This window comes from Lactuca sativa, chromosome 2, assembly GCF_002870075.4.
Source record: "Lactuca sativa cultivar Salinas chromosome 2, Lsat_Salinas_v11, whole genome shotgun sequence".
Classification (NCBI taxonomy): Eukaryota; Viridiplantae; Streptophyta; class Magnoliopsida; order Asterales; family Asteraceae; genus Lactuca; species Lactuca sativa.
This window is the reverse complement of record NC_056624.2, coordinates 174,341,617-174,362,347: the sequence shown is the minus strand read 5'-3', so window position 1 is coordinate 174,362,347 and position 20,731 is coordinate 174,341,617. Positions and strand designations below refer to the sequence as shown.

The following is a 20,731-nucleotide window of genomic DNA, read 5'->3' as shown; positions in this document are numbered from 1 at the left end:
ATTGTTTCGGTAACGACTAAGAAAAAAAATTGTTGTTATCCTAACCCTAGTGGTCATATCACATTAAGTCCGACTATGATGAGTAGGTTACGTGGTTCAAAGAACCAAGTTTGATGTAGTGCCCGACTTAAACCAAACGATTGAAATCAAAGCGATCAATAGAAGTATCACACTCGTTGTTAAAGAAGTTGGTAGCTAGACATGCTACATGTTAAAGTGTGATTATATCACATTAAAACATGAAGGAATGCATAGTCTGTTTTAGAATTTAACTCTAAGAGACCTGAGTCTAAACATGCATCACATGATGATAGATCATAATTTGAAGTCTAACCTGAGGTAGAAAGCAGGTGCATGATCAAGTACTGCTTACAATCAATAAGTCTAAGAGATAGACTTGAAGGAATATAGAAGTTATAATTATTACCTAGGATGAAGAGATGACGTACAGAGTCATTATACGATCCCTGTTTCGTTGATGATTCCGGGACGTAATCATCCTAAGGGGGAGATAATTGTAACGCCCGTAGATCTGGGCTAGTCAATTTAGAGATAATAGGGGTCGAAAACGACTTTTCGACAAAAGATTATTTAGAATGAATAATCTTAACGAAGTTGTAGAATATGTCACAAGGTTTCCGTACATATAAAGAACGTCGAAAACGGAGCTCGTATGCGAAAGTTATGATTTTTAGAAGTCAAGAAGGAAAATTGTGAAACTGAGATGACGTGGCCAAATCTCAACCGTTGCTTGCTGACCAAGGCTTCACTTCAGATGAAGGACACACCACCCCTCACCTACACCCCGCGTCGGAAAGAATTACACCCAGCGTTCTGACCCTTGTGTGGTTCCGAGAAGAGCCACGATGAACCAGCAGTGAAGCAACACGTGTCTACCTTATCCAAACTTACGCCCAGCGTAAGTCTTCGGTACGCCCAATGTAAGTCCGAAGCCTCGCCTATAAAAGGAGGCCGAGGGCAGCCACTTTTCTCACACCAAATCCTTCTACTTTTTCTCTCTACTTTCTCTCACTACCCCCTAACCCCCTCCTAAGCCTAGGTAAACCCCCTAGCACCCGAAGGAAGCCCCGAGGCTTCCGGAGTCCCGAGAAAAAGTGTCTTTCGGTTTCGAAACGCTGCTCCAAATAAAGCCCGATTTTCTTTAAAATCCGCTGTAAGTGAGCTACGCTTACGCAACTTTTAATATAGCTTTCAAATAATTATAGTAATGTTATTAGGTCCTTAAAATAATTATTTGGGCTATTATTATGAGTTATATTGAGTGTTATTTAACGCTTATATAATAATAATAATAATAATAGTCAGACTATTAATTGTCGCGGTTATCGTTAGACTAAACCCTAGTAGTATTGGTACTAGGTTTTATCGAAGGAAAATTGTTTTGAGAGTATCGAAGCGTTGTCTGAGTGCTGAGTCACCACCTTTCAGGTGAGTGCATGGTCCCTTTCATCTTACACATAGATATGAAGTATTTTATATAAATTACGTGCTATGTGTGCATATTATCTGAATACTTGTTGTCTATGCTGGATGAACGATTTTCATACATGTTTTAAATGATTTAAACTGTATATGCATTTTATATCTAAAAAATGTGTTGGGTAAAACATGGGTAGATGAAATAGTTGTTGTGAGACAACACGATGAAAGACATTAATGTTGACAGTGATCCAGTCATCTAGTGGAGTATAGATGACGACCATTGACGATACTAGACAGTCCAGTGGAACGCTAGCAGGCTCGTAACATGTAGGTGTTTTTGAACTAGGTGCTCATTAGACATTTTTTTAATTGAGTGTGTTCACTAGGTATTTTTGAATTGAGTGTGTTCACTAGGTATCTTTGAACTGAGTGTGTTCACTAGGTATTTTGAGCTAAGTGTGTTCACTAGCTACTTTTGAACTAAGTGTTTACCAGATGTTTTGGACTACGTGTTCACCAGTTATAATCTATAAGCCTTGGTAACGATGGACTTCATGCCGATTCCTTAGGATGATCCTTAGGAATAAATAAACGAGGAATAGCTGATTCTTAGGGTAGATCCTTAAGACTAAAGAAGATAATGGGGATGGATAATTGGGTTGATTATTTCATTAAACATAATAATTATATTATTGTGTGTTGAAAACCCTATGTACTCACCAGGTTTCCCAACCTGACCCACTCAGTTTATTTATATCACAGGTGTTGATATGAAGTGACATTACACTGAGAGATAAAAGAGATGTAGATCACTACTATAAATAAATGTAAGTTCCGTTTATGCTTATGTTTCTGTATTGACAATGACATCCCAAACGTTTTAAAATGAATAAAGTACGTTTCTTCGAAAATGTTTTGATAACGTATTTATCGTATTTTTCTGGGAACAAATTCCGCAACATTTTTATGAAAAGAAGTACTCTGATTTTTTGTATAAAGCATAATCAAAATCGGTCTTTTCTGGCCGTGAAAATGGGGATGTCACATCTATTCGATGTCTAATGAAGTTGTATTTTCTATCGATATGCCTGGATCTGCCGTGATCCCTTGGTTCCTTGGCTAAGGAAACTGCACTCTCGTTATCACAGAAAATCTCCATAGGCTCCTTTATAGCTGGTATAACTCCAAGGTCTCCAATGAAGTTCTTCAGCCATATTGCCTCCTTCGCCGCCTCGCTTGCTGCTATGTACTCTGATTCGCAAGTTGAATTAGCTATTGTCTCCTGCTTGGAACTTTTCCAAGTAATTGCTCCTCTATTTAGGGTAAAGACCCAACCCGACAGAGAGCGGAAATTATCCCTATCGGTCTGAAAGCTAGCATAACTATACCCCACAACTCTCAAGTCATTACTCCCACCAAGGGTAAGGACCCAGTTCTTAGTCCTCCGCAGGCACTTGAGAATGTTCTTGACCGTAGTCCAGTGAGCCTTTCCAGGATTCCCCTGATATCTGTTGACCACGATCAAAGCAAAGCCCACATCAGGGCGAGTACAAGTCATATCATACATGATCAAGCCTATAGCGGAAGCATATGTTACTCGGCTCATCTCAGCTATCTCAGCCTCTGTACTCGGGCTCTAGGTCTTACTTAGTTTGGAATTACTTTGGATCGGTAAGTCACCTTTCTTGGAATCCTACATGCTAAATCTTCTCAGCACCTTATCCAAGTAGGTACTTTGACTAAGTCTAATTAGTCTCTTACTCCTGTCTCTCAATATCCTTATCCCTAGGATATAAGCAGCTTCTCCAAGGTCCTTCATGGCGAAACACTTCCCAAGCCAGTACTTATCCTCCTACAAGGATGGGATGTCATTTCCTATGAGTAGTATGTCATCCACATATAATACCAAAAATCTAACTATACTCCCACTAGCCTTAACATATACACAGGACTTATCCTTCACCCTCAAAAATCCAAACTCTTTGACTTTCTCATCGAAACAAAAATTCCATCTGCGAGATGCTTGTTTTAATTCATAGATGGATTTCTCAAGCTTACACACTCTATGAGGGTACTTTGCATCAACAAATCTCTCTGGCTGACTCATGTAAACATCCTTAGCCAACTTTCCATTAAGGAAAGCGGTTTTGACATCCATTTTCCATATTTCATAATCATGAAATGCAGCGATGGTTACCATAACCCTAATAGACTTAATCTTCGCTACTGGTGAGAAGGTCTCATCATAGTCAACTCCCGAAGTTTGAGTAAAGCCCTTCGCAACCAGTTGCGTATTATAAGTGTGTACATTCCCATCCATGTCGGTCTTCTTCTTGAAGCTCCATTTGCATCTGACTGTCTTATGAACCGGTACATTGTCAACCAAGTTCCTAACTTGATTGTCATACATGGATTGAATCTCGTTGTCCATAGCCTCCTTCCATTTGGTAGACTCAGGTCCTGCCATGGCTTCCTTGAAGTTGTTAGGTTCATCCAAATTTATTAGTGTACTATAACTGATAAATGCATCACCTTATGTAGTAATATGGAAACCATAATAAAAATCAGGTGTGCTCCTAACTCTTGTGGAACGCCTCAGAGGTACGGACTCATTAATCAGCTCAACAGGAGTTTCCTCCTCAGGTTGATTGCTAGTGTTTGAGGTTCCTTCACCGCTTGACTCTTCAAGTTCTTCAAGGTCAATTTGCCTCCCACTGTTTCCTTGGCTTATGATTTCTCTCTCACGAAAGACTCCTGTCCTCGCCATGAAGACAACATTGTCACTTGGTATGTAGAAGAGATAACCAAAAGATTTATGTGGGTAGTCGATGAAAATACACCGCTCACTTCGAGGTTCAAGCTTGTCATGAGTCTCACGCCTCACGATTGAAAGTCTCGCAACCCCAAATCTTGATGTGCTCTAAAGTGGGAACTTTCCCATTCCACATATCGTGAGGTGTTTTGGCAACCTTCTTGGTAGGGACTAGATTAAGGATATGGGCGGAAGTCTCTATAGCATACCCCCATAATGAGATCGGTAACGAAGGTCAACTTATCATGGAGAGAACCATGTCTAACAAGGTTCGATGGCGCCTCTCATCCACACCATTCAGCTGTGGTGTCCTAGGAGGTGTCAATTGTGAAACAATTCCACATTCCTTAAGATAGTCAAGGAACTCTATACTAAGATACTCTCATCCTCGATCAGATCGGAGCATCTTAATGTTCCTGCCCAGCTGATTCTCCATTTCCTGTTTAAACTCTTTGAACTTTTCAAAGGTTTCTGACTTATGCTTGATTAAGTAAACATAACCATATCTACTGTAATCATCAGTAAAAGTCACATAGAAGCGGTTAGCATCCCTAGTGGCGGTTCTGAAGGTTCCACACACATCTGTATGTATGAGGTCCAACAAACCTTCACCCCTAGCACAGGTACCAGTGAAGGGTGACTTTGTTATTTTTCCAAGCAAACAAGATTCGCAACTATCATATGACCTTAAGACAAATGACTCCAAGACTCTAGCCTTTTGGAGTTAGCCTGTGTGCTTCTTGTTGACATGTACAAGGCGACAATGCCACAAGGATGCCTTATCTAAACTAGTGGAAGAATCAATATGCAAAACATTATTTCCTAAGTTGTCTACAACCGACACAGTTTCGTATACACCATTACAAGGTAGTGCTTTAAACTAAAAAACACCATTATGAAAAGCATTAATACCACCACATTCATTATCTAATGAAAAAGTAAATCCTTGTTTGTACAAACTATGAAAGGAAATAATATTTCTCGCCATTTCAGACGAGTAACATCATTTATTCAAATCTAATATTAACCCACTACTAAGAAATAATGAATAAACTCCAATCTTGGTGACAATGAAGCTTTCCTATTCCCCATGATCAAGTTTATCTTCCCGTGCTCCACATCCTTACTTATTTTTAGGCCCTGCAGGATGTTAAGGATGGCAAAGTAAAACCCATCCATGCAGGTATTTACACTATATTGTCTAATAACTCACACTTGGGGCAGCTTCACTTCTAGTGCCTTTTTTCCTGATAGTAGAAGCATTGTGCATCCTTCGGGTCGGAAGAGGGAGTGATAGAACCTCCTTTGGTTCCACTCGAAGAGGAGCCATCAAGAGACTTTCTGTTGGTACCCTTCGAAGGGGTCTTCCTCTTTTTCCCTATGCCTTGCCCGATTGCTAGAACATGGGCGGTGGTAGGTGTAGTAACAACGGTTTTACCTTTGAGACCAGTTTCGACTGTCCTCAAAAGTCCTTGAAGTTTGCTAATCTTGATCTCTTCCTTGTTCATATGATAGGTCATACGGAACTAATCATAACATGGAGGTAAGGAGTGCAGTATCATATCAATAGCTAGCTCCTCATGGAAGTTCACATTCAACTTAAGCAATCAGTCCACAAACCTTTACATCTTCTGCAAGTGGTCCTTGATGGGTTCACCATCCTTCATCCAGGTTGTTATCATGGAAGAGATGATTTCATACCTCTCTTGATGAGCACTCTGATGGTATCTTTCTATTTGGTCTCGGTGCATCTCATAAGGGTAGAAATCTTCGTAGGATTTCTGGAGTTATGCAGTCATGGTAGCCAACATGATACAAGACACCTTAGTAGCATCCTTCTCATGGCTAGTGTACTCAGCAATCTCCTCTGGAGTAGCAGAAGACTCGTCAATTTCCTTTATCTCCTTTTCTAGGACATTATCTTTTTCCTCATAACGATTGACCATCCTGATGTTCCTAATCCAATTATTTAAGTTGGAACCATCAAAGATGACTCTCCCATAAAGGTTCATGAGAAAGAAGGAGACAATAGGGTTTGAGCCAGAAGCATTGTTGGAAGACATCTGAAAATGAAGACAAGTTTAGATTAGATAAAGAGTCCTTAATAAGACACCCAAATAAAATATTAAGGCTAGGACCCAACACAATATTTTATAACTTGGAAGAGGGATTCTATAATCCAAGCTACAGAATATTTGAAGGTAGGTAAATGATGATTTACCAATTTCCACCTTGAAAAACGAAACAAATTATTAAGTTTTAATTGGATTGAAACTCCTAGATCTTTTGAGATTCATTGAACAATTCAATGGCATGTTTAAATCTCGATTATTCCCTTCAATTTTGTGACTGGGATACCGAGGATCACAAACACGGTGTGAATAACCATGCAAATTAACTTGGTACTCTTAATTTTATCACCTAATCGATGTGCTGGTTAACCACACACGCTCCACTGATCTATGATAAACCTTAAGCCACACTTTTCCACCCTTATTAAGTCCAAGTTAGTGTGTCGGTTAACCACACACGCACCACCGACTTTAGTAAGATGCAAAGTGTAATTTCATGAGTTAACTTCAATTTCACATTTTCCTAAAGTAATTAAGATTGGGAATTTAAAAAAGGTTTAGTTACTTTATATTTATCATTACACTTTTAATGAGAACTAAAGTCTTTTTCCTACCCGTTCGGCTAACGACCCTCCACCAGTCAAGGAAGCGGTGGGTGAGAGTGAACAACCATTAAGCTGCCATTTTATAGGCAACAATCTTATACCCCCCCTTATAGACCGGCTTCGTGAATGAGGCCTACTAACGATAAGACTGATTTGATCTTATATATATATATATATATATATATATATATATATATATATATATATAGTACTATAAAGTATAAGGGTTGAATTTTAAAATTTTAGGGTTTGGAATTAAAGTTTTCTAAAGTGATTTTACAAATTCCAAAACTTGAGTGCAAGTTTTGAAACTATTCAAAACCTTTCATTTCTATAACTTATGAGTTTTAATGGTTTTAATGGAGAAGAATCTTGGAATTCCATAACTTGAGGACAAGTTATAGAGTCCATTAAAATGCATTTACATCAACAGTTAAACTAACAAGCATTGCAAATAATTTCTATGATCTAACAATACTCATAAGCATGCATAATTCATATCAATAATTTTCAATAATCATATGAACTTGATATAAAACTAGAGACTTTGACAATTATCTTTGAAATTGGATAAAAATAAATCATTACCACATCAAAAACATGTTTAACAATCTAAAAACAATTTAGGGTAATGATCCTAGTCCAATTCCAGCATTAAAACTCAAAATTCTGCACTCAGGACCTCCAACTCGTTGAGTGCATGAACCAACTCGACGAGTTGGATGAATTTTAACATGGACTTGTCGAGTCCCCCCAATGGACTCGGCGAGTTCACTGAACAGTGAGCAGAAAAATTGATTTTTAGCAATTTGCATCAAGTATAATTAAAAACAAGTCTAGGATTTGATACCACTGATGGATTTTGAGCATCCTAACACTCCTATGGTGAACATGCAACCCTATAAACCTTGGATCTAGGTTTTCTCTATTATATATGAAAATGTCATTTTCCAAGGTTTCATCCTAACTAGCATATGATTGGGGTATATGTAATATAAAAACTAGTTTAATGACATACCTTTCTTGTAGCTTGGATTCCTTAAGACTTTGTGAGCCTAGCACCCCAAATATGATGCCTCAAATGCTTCACACAACACCACTAACAACTTGGAATTACTTGAGAGAAGATTCATATGCACCAAAAATCGGCTAGCTCTCACTAATATCTCTTAAGTGTCGATTTTACAAGTATGAGGCTTCTTTATATAGTGTGCACATTATGGTTACACCATGTAACTCATGCCTTTCCACATTCCTCATGATCCATGGGTTTTAACCTCCATGGAGTATCCATGGGTCACCACATGGGTTTAGCCCAACATGAAGAACTATAGATCATAAGCCTACTATATAAAAATGAATGATTTACCAAAATCAATCCCCATTTATTTAATTAGTCTCTTTTGATCACAAAATTAATTCAAAACTAATTCTTGATAAATACTAATTAAATAATATGATTTCATATTAATGTATTAGAACTTATAACGTATTAATAAATCATAAATATCCTCTTCTCACAAAAGTCTATCCAAATTGTTCCGATGCCATGCAACCTAAATGGACCATGCTAAATCGGTTCAAGTACATACCAAATATAGTTATGAACTTAAACACCTTATCCAACATTTTGTTCCCTCTAGAAGAGGCAAAATTGGTGCAATGCATAAAAATAGTTTTAATTTATGGAAGGTAGACTCTTGTCTATCTCCCCAATTGAACTTCTTGTCCTTTTGTGTTAGAGCAATGAGAGGCTTGGCTATTTTGGAGAAGTTATCTATGAATCTCCATTAATAGTCTGAAAGCCCTAAGAATTGGCGTACTTCGGTTGGCGTTGTTGGTTAGTCTGAATGGCATAACCAGAAATTATTAGTGATTGTACCGAGTCTTGAATGTTGTCTTTGGAATGTCTACTTCTTGCATTTTGAGTTGATGATAGTTGGATCTTAGATCGATCTTTGAGCAATAATGGGATCCTCGTAGTTGGTCGAATAGGTCATTGATCCTCGGGAGTGGATATCGGTTCTTGATGGCGAGTTTGCTCAACTCTCGATAGTCGATGCATATCCTGAATGATCCATCCTTCTATTTGACAACAATATCGAAGCTCCTCATGGAGAGAATCTTGGCCAGATAAAGCCTTTGTCAAGAAGTTCTTAAAGTTGACTGGATAGTTCTTGTATTACTGATGGAGCCAAACGATAACAAGATCTTTCACTAATGTTGTACCCGGGATTAGGTTGATTTGAAATTCGACCTTTCTGACCGGAGGTACCCCAGTGTGCCTTATAGCTATTGGAGTATCTCCAACTTCTGCACAACATATTGAAGAAACATCTTTGTTGGTAATTCACTCGAATGCAACGGCCTTTATGATAGTGTGATAACTATTTTTATATGAAAATTCAACTAGTGGTGAGTGAGTATCCCCTGATTTACTAAAGTCTATCACCCAAGAATGAGGCATATCTTCCAAAGTTTGTATCTTTATTTTTTCCTATTCATCTGTCTATGGATGATATGCAGTACTCATGTTGGGTTTGGTTCCTAGGAACCCTTGTAATGATTGCCAAAATCTGGAAGTGTATATGCTATATATCAGTCCGAGATAATAGATATTGGCACACCGTGTAGTCTGACTACTTCTTTGAGATAGGTCGTGGTGATTTTCTCCATTTTGAAAGTTTCTTTGGTGGCTTGGAAATGGGCAAACTTGGTTAAACTGTCAACCACTACCTGAATAGTGTCATAACTGCTTAAAGTTCTTGATAATTTTGTTATGAAGTCTGTGGTTATTTGTTCCAACTTTCGTTCTGGGGTTGGCGGTTATTGTAGTAGTCCTTATGGCTTTTGGTACTCTGATTTGACTTTGGAGCAAGTCAGGCACATACTTTTATAAGTGGCAATCTATGCCATCATTATTGGGCCACCAATAGGACTTTTTAAGATCGATATACATATTTTTTGATCTGAGATGTACTGAATATCTCGATTTATGAGCTTTATTTAATATTAGAATCCTGAATTCACCAAACTTTGGGGTCCAAATTTGGTTCATGAAATATCGCTTTTCGTCTTCCTTAAGGTTGAACCGTTTGTCTATACCTCACAAGTTTCTTTTACAATATTCCTGGCTTTGAGTGCTTCCAGCTGAGCATCACAAATCTAGGTGGTGAGGTTTGAGTAGATGTTTAGGGTTAGAGCCTTTATACGAAGAGGCTTTGCTCTTTCTTTCCTATTTAAAGCATCTGCTACAACATTTGTTTTACCAGGAAGATAACGAATTTCACATTTGTAATCATTTGGCAATTCGGCCCATCTTCGGGGTCTCATGTTGAGCTCCTTTTAGTCGAAGATGTGTTGGAGGTTTTGTGATCAGTGAACACGACACACTTTGTTTCGTAGAGGTGGTGTCTCCAAATCTTTAAGGCAAACACTATAGCTCCTAAATCCAAGTCATGGGTAGTGTAGGTGGTCTTTTTGGCTTAAGATGCATATACAATGACTTTATTCTTTTATATCAGCACGCATCCCAACCCTTGGTAAGAGGTGTTTACATAATACTACAAGGTCTTTTGCTCCCTCTAGAAGAGACAAAATTAGTGCAATGCACAACAATAGTTTCAATTTATGGAAGGTAGACTCTTGTCTATCTCCCCAATTGAACTTCTTGTCCTTCTGTGTTAGAGTAATGAGAGGCTTGGCTATTTTGGAGAAGTTCTCGATGAATCTCTGCTAATAGTCTGCAATCCCTAAGAATTGGCGTACTTCGGTTGGTGTTGTTGGTTAGTCGAATGGCATAACCAAAAACTATTAGTGTTTGTATCGAGTCTTGAATTTCATCTTTGGAATGTCTGCTTCTTGCATTATGAGTTGATGATAGTTGGATCTTAGATCGATCTTGGAGTAGTAACGGGATCCTCATAGTTGGTCGAGCAGGTCATCGATCCTCGGTAGTGGATATCGGTTCTTGATGGCGAGTTTGCTCAACTCTCGATAGTCGATGCATATCCTGAACGATCCATCCTTCTATTTGACGACAATATTGGAGCTCCTCATGGAGAGAAGCTTGGCCCGATAATGCCTTTGCCAAGAAGTTCTTGAACTTGACTGGATAGTTCTTGCATTTCTGATGGAACCAGATGATAAAGAGATTTTTCACTGGTGTTGTACCTGGGATTAGGTCGATTCGGAATTCGACCTTTCTGACCGGAGGTACCCCAGTGTGACTTATAGCTAATGGAGTATCTCCAACTTCTGCACAACATATCGAAGAACGACATCTTTGTCCGTACAAGGAATCGAATGGAGCGGCCTTTATGCTAGTGTGATAACTATTTTTATATGAAAATTCAAATAGTGGTGAGCGAGTATCCCCTGATTTACTGAAGTCTATCACCCACGCATGGGAAATGTCTTCCAAGGTTTGTATCTTTATTTTGTTCGGGTTATATGTCTATAGATTATATGCAGTACTCATGTCGGGTTTGGTTCTTAGGAACCGCTATAATTATTGCCAAAATCTGGAAGTGTATATGCAATATCGGTCCGAGATAATAGATATTGGCAGACCGTGTAGTCTGACTACTTCTTTGAGATAGGTCCTGGTGATTTTCTCCATTTTGTATGTTTCTTTGGTGGCATGGAAAATGAGCAGACTTGGTTAAACTATCAACCATTGCCTGAATAGTGTCATAACTGCTTAAAGTTCTTGATAATTTTGTTATGAAGTCTGTGATTATTTGTTCCAACTTCCGTTCCGGGGTTGGCGGTTATTGTAGTAGTTCTTATGGCTTTTGGTACCCTGCTTGGACTTTGGAGCAGGCTAAACACTTACTGTTATAGGTGGCAATCTCTACCATCATTGTTGGGCCACCAATAGAAGTTTTTAAGATCGATATACATCTTTTCAAATCTGAGATGTACAGAATATCTCGATTTATGAGCTTTATTAAAGACTAGAATCCTGAGTTCACCAAACTTTGGGGTCCAAATTCGGTTAATGAAATATCGCTTACCGTCTTCCTTGAGGTTGAACCTTTTGTCCATACCTCACAAGTTTTCTTCTACGATATTCCCGGCTTTAAGTGCTTCCAGCTGAGCATCACGAATCTGGGTGGTGATGTTTGAGTAGATGTTTAGGGTTAGAGCCTTTATACGAAGAGGATTTGCTCTTTCTTTCATGTTTAAAGCATCTTCTACAACATTGGCTTTACCAGGATGATAACGAATTTCACCTTCGTAATTATTTAGCAATTCGGCCCATCTTTAAGGTCTCATGTTGAGCTCCTTTTAGTCGAAGATGTGTTGGAGGTTTTTGTGATCGGTGAACACGACACACTTTGTTTCGTAGAGGTAGTGTCTCCAAATCTTTAATGAAAACACTATAGCTCCTAACTCTGAGTCGTGGGTAGTGTAGCTGGTCTTGTTTGGCTTAAGATGCATATACAATGAATTTATTCTTTTATGTCAGCACGCATCCCAGCCCTTGGTGAAAGGCACTACATAATACTACAAGGTCTTTTGTTCACTATAGAAGAGACAAAATTGGTGCAATGTACAACAATAATTTTAATATATGGAAGGTAGACTCTTGTCTGTCTCGCCAATTGAACTTCTTGTTCTTCTGTGTTAGAGCAATGAGAGGCCTGGCTATTTTGGTGAAGTTCTCGATGAATCTATGCTAATAGTCTATAATCCCTAAGTGTAACAACCCAATTTTTTTTCATTTTTAATTAATAAACATACTTGCATTAACGACAAATCTCATCACAATTGTTTTCAAATCCATCTTTATTACATTTTCTTTAAAAACATCAGAGTGTCCCAAAAGGTAGTAATAAAAGGGAGATAGAGTGCACGCCGTGCCATCACACCTTACCCTTACCCTTGGGCTCGAGTGTACCTGAAACACATCCACAAACGGTAAGCTTGAAATCTTAGTGAGTTCCCCAGGGCACACCCACACATAAGCAGAAAGAATCTCATACATACTAATCGGCCATACAAACATATAAACCATGCAAACAACCACATAGGGAAGCCCTGGAAACCCTCCAGGGTCTTACTCTGGGTGCCATAGGAACCCCCTCATGGTCTTAGCCCAATGCCTCGGGAACCCCCCGAGGTCTTCCGTACCAACATAATCACAACACATAGTTCACAGAATGACTACACGTAACACATCTCATATAATGGGTTGGCCTTGGTGCCTTAGACCCATGGGTATGGTGAGGAGACTCACCTTCGTTTGCCGAAAACCAAAGCTGCTCTCCTAATAATCCAGAATCTCACGGGCTGGATAATAGTATTCAATAATATTAGATCCTTAAATTAATCAGGAGGGAAAGACCCAAGTCCCAACCCTATTCATGCGGCCCAATTAATCTTTCTTTGAAAATGGGCCCAAGGTCCATGTCCAAAATCACTAATGGGCCGCTTGGCCCAATAAGGCCATCCCAAAAGTCCATGACCCAAATCCAAAGATATAGCCCATATTTCACAAAATGCAGTCAATCTATCTTGCGTATGCTCAGCGTACCTCATTGGTACGTGCCGCGTACTGGGCTCCCAAGGCTATGCGTAGCGTACATTGAGTACGCCCGACGTTCGCCCGAGTTAAGCACTTTTCCCATTAAGTGCTTAATATCCCATTTTTTACATCCAAAAGCTAGATCTGAGTTCTTTAACACGTCCTAAGGCATAAAGTTGCCAACTTTATGTCTTTACATGTCCCTTGTACTTCCAAAACCCTCATCAAGACCTTCCCAAGGTCTTTAACTCATGCTCAAGGTCAAGACTACCACCAAGATCCTATTTATATGCTTCTAGATGGCTTAAGGACCCCAGATCTGACTTTTTAACCCATGGGGATGACCAAGCCAACAAATGAGGTCCAAGGCTCATCAAAGGGACCAACTACAAAAACCCTAGCAAGATCTAAAGAAATAAGAGGAAAGGTGCAAGCTTTTTACCTTCAAAAGCTCTTAAAGATGATTATGATGCAAGATCCAGAAGCACCCACTTGATCCAAGCTTCCTTTACCAACTCCTCCTCTTGAAATGGGCACTAAAGACCACACATACACACTTATAAGGCTCAAAGGTGCTCTCTCAAGGTTTCGAGAGGTGTAATAACTTTTAAGGGCAGTGGAGGCTCTCTAGGGTTCATTCCAAGGAGCTTAAAGTCGTTTATATAGGCCTCAAGTTTGAGAATTAGGGTTTTGCTTCTCTGGCGCGTACGCCCAGCGTACCCCCAAACACCCGCGACCAGAAAGGGACGTAGTACGCTAAGCGTACACTTAAGTACGCCTAGCGTACTAAGGGACCATTCATGCCAAAAATTCTTATTCAAAGGTTCCAAGGCATACCTTTATTTTTCTTGGATGTAACACTAAGAATTGGCGTACTTCGGTTGGTGTTGTTGGTTAGTCTGAATGGCATAACCAGAAACTATTAGTGTTTGTATCGAGTCTTGAATGTCGTCTTTGGAATGTCTGTTTCTTGCATTTTGAGTTGATGATAGTTAGATCTTAGATCGATCTTTGAGTAGTAACGGGATCCTCGTAGTTGGTTGAGTAGGTCATCGGTCCTCGGTAGTGGATATCAGTTCTTGATAGCGAGTTTGCTCAACTCTTGATAGTTGATGCATATCCTGAATGATCCATCCTTCTATGTGATGACAATATCGGAGCTCCTCATGGAGAGAAGCTTGGCCATATAAAGCCTTTGTGAAGAAGTTATTGAACTTGACTGGATAGTTCTTGCATTGCTGATGGAACCAAACAATAAGGAGATTTTTCACTGGTGTTGTATCCGGGATTAGGTCGATTCGTAATTTGACCTTTCTGACTGAAGGTACCCTAGGTAGATCTTCAGGAAATACGTCTGGGTAATCGCACACTTGTGGTATGTATTTGATTTCCTTACCCTTGTCTTGCATATCCACCACGCAAGGCAAGAAAGTGAAGCATCTCTTCTACATACACCTTCTTTCCTTCATGTAATAGATGGTTCTTAGATTCTTTCCCGATTTGTGTCTGTAAATCACTAGGGCTTCTTTGTTGGGTAAAGGTATTCGAACGACTTTTTCATGACATAAAATCTCTGTTTGATGAAGTGATAACCAATCCATTCCGATGATCACATCGAAACTTCCAATGGACATAGGTATTTGGTTGACGTGAAAGACGTGGTTATTCAGGGCCTTTTTGCAAAACTTAGAGGTGTGACCTTTTAAGTTATAGATGTTGCAGACCATGCAATTTCCGACATGGTGAAATTTGCACTTCATACAGTGGGGTAAAGTCCTAGAATAGGGCTTTGATTGTGTGGGATCGTTTATGATTACAATATACACAACCATAGGTTTTGGATTGGTTTGTGGTGCTTGAGGCTCCCTTTTAACTTGCCATGGAACTTCCTTTTTGCACCCCCAATTTGGTTCTTTTTGGTTTGTGGGGCTATGGTACCCTGACAGATACACTACTCAGTTAATTGATATGCCAACTACTTGGCATTATCAAATATAGTGGGTTTGGATGCAGTAACCAAACCTTGAACTGATGGAGCTAATCCCTAGATGTACTTTTCGGTCTCTTTGTATTTTGTGTTCTCCATTCCTGGGCAGAGGTTTTTGAGGTCGTTAAATCGGGAGGTGTAACAGTCATTTCCAATCCTTTTATGGTAAGGTTCCAAATTATAGAGAGTGTTTGATTCCATAAATCCTATAGATTTTAAAATTATAGAGAATAATCGATTCTAGAAATCCTACAGATTTCCAAATAATGGAAAAAGAATTGAAATCCTACCAATTTCAAATGAAAGAAAGAGAAGTTTGGAGTCTAGTGCATGATTGAAGGAGAACTATGGGGTTCTCTGCTACCATGGTAGTGGAGCCATTGGTTCCTTGTTCTTCTTTGGGTTTAGGCAAACTAGAAAAAGATGAACGTTATCCCAAATTTTTAAGTATTTTTTAAAATGTATATGTCGTTTTGGGGTTGATACTAGGTTTTTGCAGCGAATCTTGAGAAGATCCTTCAATCTCTAAAACTTTCAACAAATGTAGTATGTCAAAATCCTTGATCAAGGTTGGTTGTTCACTTGCTCGACCATAAATAATATAGGCGTATGTTCCAGGTTTTTTTATGGTATGGCTTATGTACAGTACTAACATTAGTTGAGGTGTTTGACTTAAAGGGTAAAGTTGGTAGTTTTAGTTGGAGACATGTTAGAATTTTATTAAGTGTTCCATCGCGGGTCAGAGTATATATAACTCTTATATGTTATTGATGGTGGGGTTTGCAACATTATTAAATTTTGTTTTGTACTCCAAGACTACCAAGTACATACGACGGCCAGACAGGAAACACCGTAAGGTAGGACCATTTTAGCAATTAAGCCGTTCTGAAATCCAACAACCTAAGCGACAATTCAAACCAAATTCCCCGTACCGTAAGCACCCAATAACTAGTGTAATTAATAATAATAATACTTTTTATTGGAAGCTAGTTGTTATAGTTGTAATCCTCTTTTAAGGATACAAGTTCTCTATAGCCAGTTTAGCTCTGATACCAATCTGTCACACCCCGGCCGAGTGTGCGGAACACGTCGGGTTGTGCGACTAAGTTAATGGATCAGAGGTAAACTGAATATATAGCACAAGTACAACAATAAATAAATAGCATTTACATTCCATCTTGATGTTTGAATACAAGGTTTTTACAAATAATAATAATACATGAATTGCCTTAACTGAAGGACATATAATACAACAGCAAATAAACTAGGTCGCCTATAATCTATTCCGTCTTGAATATCTGTTTAGTGATTTCATGAGAATACATGTAGTTTTGAGGGTCAACACAAGGTTGGTGAGTGTTACAGGTTTTCTGCTAACCGCAATAATACTTTTAAAAGGTCCAAAAAGTATTATCTTTGTATAATCAACAATATTTAAAAATAGTGTTTGCAATGTGTCTTTAAAAGCCCAGAATGTATTTCTGTATAAGTAAATCCATACTTTAACGGTGTTTGTAATAAATCCTTGAAAGCCAAAATGTATCTTTTGTATAAGTAAATCCATACTTTAAACTGTGTTCGTGATAACCTTTGAATATCCTTGAAAACAAAATTGTTATGTTATATAAGTAATTCCATACTTAAAAATAGATTTGAACGCAACCAAGCCCATGGTTGTAGTGTGTGTGTGTGTGTGTGAGAGAGAGAGAGAGAGAGAGATTATGCTTCATGTTTTTAGTGAGTCCTATAACCGAGCTATGTGACTGAGTGTACCCCTACAACGCTTCATTGGACGTCGTAGTAAAAATTGTAGACACCTATCCACAAATTCGATTGATCAATCGAGAGTTGTAGCTACCAACTGCAGGTGGGGATGTCAACCCCGTATAGATATATAGATATGTATATCATTACGAAGATTAACGGTTACAATAGTGTGGGTATGCTAAGTATTTAAATTCAGCTAATGAATAACGTCTCACTAAAAAGCCCTTTACTAAAAAGTTTGTGAATAGCGCTCAGCCCTAAATCAATTGTGATTAAGTCACCAGGCATAATGAATATCGTTGTATAAGGTTTATAAAAACCGAGTATGTTTGACATATATGTAAAAGTGTAATGTGCTCGCTTTTATAAAAATGAATGTTTCAAATTAATGAACATATGTACATGTATAAACGTGGTGTACTTAAACATATAAATAAACATGTTAATAATAGATTGAATCGTTGAAATACTGCAAAGTTTCATAACGTACTTGTTATAATATGCAATGTCCCATAAAAATTATATAATTTTGTATCGTGTAGTATTTGTTGTACGAAATGGATATTTCACGATAAAATAACCATAATACGTATATGAAAAATTTATACTAGTTTATTCGTAACAATATGGTAAATTGTTAAAATATTTAAAAGGGGACGTAAGCACTCACCCTTGAAACGTGAATTCCAATCGTTCGAATTCAGTTTCTTTGAGAAACTTGACGTGAAAAACCGCAAAGTCACATTTCTTGAACTTTGAAATATTTATGGGACTATTTCGTAACGAATTTAAACTATTGGGGGTTGTTGGGTAAATTTAATTAACCAAAATATGACTGCTTTGGTTAAAATATTTCAAGGGAGGGACTGAAATGGTTTGATGTTTGAGTCTTGGGTTGGTATTGTTAAGAAATCTCCATGGAGGGTCTGTTCTGAATAAAATAGTAAAATACACCGAAGTTTGTGGAATGGACTCATTTTTGCAGAAATGGTTCAAGTGAGCGTGTATTTTGCTCATTTTACAAATATAAAATGATTTTTGGGCTTTTATAAAAGGAAATGAGTTTAGGGTTTTTAAGTCCCGTTTCTTTTGTTTGATGAAGGCGTATGAACCCAAGGCAGCAAAGGAGCGGAAGCGTCATTCCTAGTGCAGGAGAAATCGAGCACCAACTTCGATTTGGAGAGTTTCGACCCTTGGTTCCTTGCTCGTCGCAAGCCAAAAACGGGACCGAGGGGGGTATCTGCGAATTCAGATCGCGTGGAGGGAGGAGTCTCCGGGTCGGCTAGAGCGAAGGAAGAAGAAGAATGAAGCAGCAACCTGCTGGGTGAAGCTGTGAGGAGGTGAGCGCCTCCGACGTTCGAATGGTCCGAAGAAAAGAGAAGGGACGAAGCAGCGAGGCTGCTCTCCTTCTCCGATGATGAGGTGTGAAGGGGGGAAAGGGAGGCCAGAAGGGGTTCGTCGGTCTTGGTAGGTGCAACAAGGGCTGCCCAAGCAGTTCCCGGCTGCTTCTCGTTCGATTCTGGTAGCATATGCGAAGCGGAGGAGGACATTTGGCCCTCTGGAGCAAGGCAAGCGGAAACAGCAGCTTCGGTGGGGGTTTTCGCAGTAGTGCTCGATAGAAGAAGAAGAATGAAGCTGCGGTGGTCTTCGGTGGGTGCAGATGGGAGTTGTAGGGCGGCAGTGTGTCGTCTCGGGTGGTGGCTGTCGGCGTTTCCGACTGCTTTTTCGGGGTTTGTTTCACCCTTTTTTTTTGCTTGTTTTGGACAGAAATCAATGTGTTTTAGTGTGTGTTTTCTTTATTTTCGACAGAAATAGATGGGTTTAAATCAATAGATTTAGGTGGGTGTTTTGGTTGTTTGAAATTTGACAGGAAGAAAATGAAGCATAAAAAAAAACGTATTGTTGTTCTTCTTGTTTGCAGGTGTACATGAGATCTAGAACAAAGTGTTCTTGGCTGAAAAAGAAAGGTGTAGGCAGAAGGGTCGATCAAAGAGGGGTGTTTGTTTGACAGTAATTGATGAATGGAATGGACGATTGTGTTGTTTGATTTTATCTATATCAGTCTGTAGTTGAGTTTTAGTGTTCTTTTTAGCATTGTACAGGTTTTGTTTGAGTGTAGATTTGGGTTGAAGAAATGGTGCAAGGAATCTTCAAATCAGTTTACTTGTTCCTTTTTGATGTGCAGAACAAGGAAGAAGAAGGCTGAAGACGTGATCTGATGACTTGTGTTTCATATGACAGCTCATATTTTCTTTGTGTTGATTGATTTTATAAATAAATTTTGTTTCCTTTTTGTGTAATTTTGTTGCATTGTACAAAGCAAATCAAAATCTTAGAATTACCTAGGTGTGAAACCCGTGTATTATACGGGTTTATTAAAAGAAAGTTTTGTAACCATAAAGACCATGGTCATAAAAAAATAAGTAACGAATGAGTTTGTGACATTTTGATAAATTGCATGGATTATTTATGTAATTTGATCTTAATTAATCTATACTAATAAAATTAATTAATATTAATTTACAAATGGAATGTGTTATCTACATTAATATACATATACATTAATTAATTAATATTAATATATTAATAGAAAGAGGAATTCAAAAATAGAAAGTTATTATGTACATTATTAATATATTTATAAAATTAATTAATATGAGGTGGCATTTAAGAGGTGAGATTTGAATAAAAAGGAAAAAACTATAAAAATGACAAATGGATATTAAATAATTCAAAAAAATCTAGAAAATGACAAGTATCAAAATAAGGAGAAAAGGACATGTGACAAAATCATTTTTATTTATTAGGATAGATATGACTGTCACATTTTATTTATTTATTTATTTGTATATGGTAGTATAAATAATGTATTTAGTGGTATATGTATTTATTTAGGATTTTCTAAACAATTCCCATTATATATATATATATATATATATATATATATATATATATATATATATATATATATATATATATATATATATATATAAACTCATACGCTTAGGAATATAAATTTATTAATTTGTTAAGCATTGGTCTCTTAAATTAAAATTTGACATATATCAAATATATATTTATGAAAATTTAATCCACCACATATAATGATTATGACATATGTATCATACTATGTATGCATACATATATAAATATATATATATATATATATATATATATATATATATATATATATATATATATATATATATATATATATATTTAATGTTGTTATAATTTTAATTATATAACATATATGAATTGTGATTACACGACTAAATTAGATCTTTTTAAGTCAACATTCGACGCCAAAAATATATATACATTTATAGTGCTCTTGCCATTATACAACGTATAAATATTTTTCACAATAATAACTACAATATATATATATATATATATATATATATATATATATATATATACACACACACACACATACTAGCTGCCTCCTTTGGTGTGTGTTTGTGTTCTTCATGGTAGAAAAATGGTGGCGGGGTTAGGGTTTTATGTCCA

General features: G+C 37.7%; 1 long non-coding RNA gene across 1 annotated transcript; it reads left to right on the top strand.

Moving 5' to 3' along the window:
• The first annotated feature begins 18,196 nt into the window (after positions 1-18,196).
• On the top strand, positions 18,197-19,353 carry LOC122196765 (uncharacterized). Its single transcript, XR_006188816.1, has 2 exons — positions 18,197-18,948; positions 19,140-19,353. It is a non-coding gene; the product is annotated as an uncharacterized LOC122196765 (long non-coding RNA).
• Positions 19,354-20,731: the final 1,378 nt, after the last annotated feature.